Source organism: Idiotropiscis lumnitzeri, chromosome 16 (assembly GCF_059441095.1).
Source record: "Idiotropiscis lumnitzeri isolate Australia: NSW breed Sydney's pygmy pipehorse chromosome 16, RoL_Ilum_1.0, whole genome shotgun sequence".
NCBI lineage: Eukaryota > Metazoa > Chordata > Actinopteri > Syngnathiformes > Syngnathidae > Idiotropiscis > Idiotropiscis lumnitzeri.
In genome coordinates this window covers 5,283,312-5,284,379 of record NC_142406.1, presented here as the reverse complement: position 1 = coordinate 5,284,379, position 1,068 = coordinate 5,283,312, and positions in this window count along the sequence as shown.

The following is a 1,068-nucleotide window of genomic DNA, read 5'->3' as shown; positions in this document are numbered from 1 at the left end:
CTCCTGGTCCTGACCACAAATAAGGAAGAACCGTAATAAGATAAGATTCCCTTTATTAGTCCCACAATGGGGAAATTCGAGATTCAAACCCAGGCCTCCTGGGGAGACTGGGACCCAAACGCGGCGCCTTAGACCACTCGGCCATCCTGGCAGCCAATAAAGATGAAGCAAATGACCCCCGATGATAAGTAAATCGCACAAAAAAAAAAGACTGTAAATTGGCACTAGTATTTCTAGTGGTCCATGAATAGTAAAGTGGTCAAGGGCAAATGGCTGAACACTGCAAACAACTAATTAAAATGATGCAAATAAAAGAAACACATGCAAATGCACAGATGCTGCACATAAGAAATGCTGAAAACGGCCAAACGCTGCAAAACAACGATGATGGAAAATGAAACACACAAACACAAAAAAAAAACCACGCAAAAAAACATCAAATAATTTTGCAACGTAACATGTGTGGTGAAGTGCTTTATCCCGATTGAATTTGACGAGTTTTATAAAAAACGATTTTGCGTAAAAAAAGTTTAATGAGCCATCAAAATTCCAACGCACATATGCCCCCATTAATCTGTGAAAATATCAATAATGTGTTGTAATGGTAATGCCCAGAAAATCTCAAATATTGATGAGATTGTTTTGATATTTTCATACAATGACGTGGGCATAGTCCAAGATGTGAACAGGAATTTGGTGGTGATTAGTCAACATTTTCTAACATTAAATCACAAGCTTTATTTAGGAAGAGAAAAACAATTTTGGCTATGAAATCAAAATTAATTGGGCGATTGCTTGTAGTTTTCTAACATTAGGCCACATTGAGCTTTTTCTCTATAATGATGGGAAGGAAAATTTTTCATACCCACAAAGCCCAAAATACTGTGGCGATTGTTTTAATATTTTCAGAGGGTGAAGTGCGCGTAGATATGCAAGCGAATTTTGATAATGATTGGTCGTAAGACTGTCCCCCCGGTTCTCAACAAGAATTGATTTTCGATTCACATCCCAATCCAAGGTTTTCGGTAAGAAAATCTCTTCTTTACTATTTATTACAGCAGCAGAAAT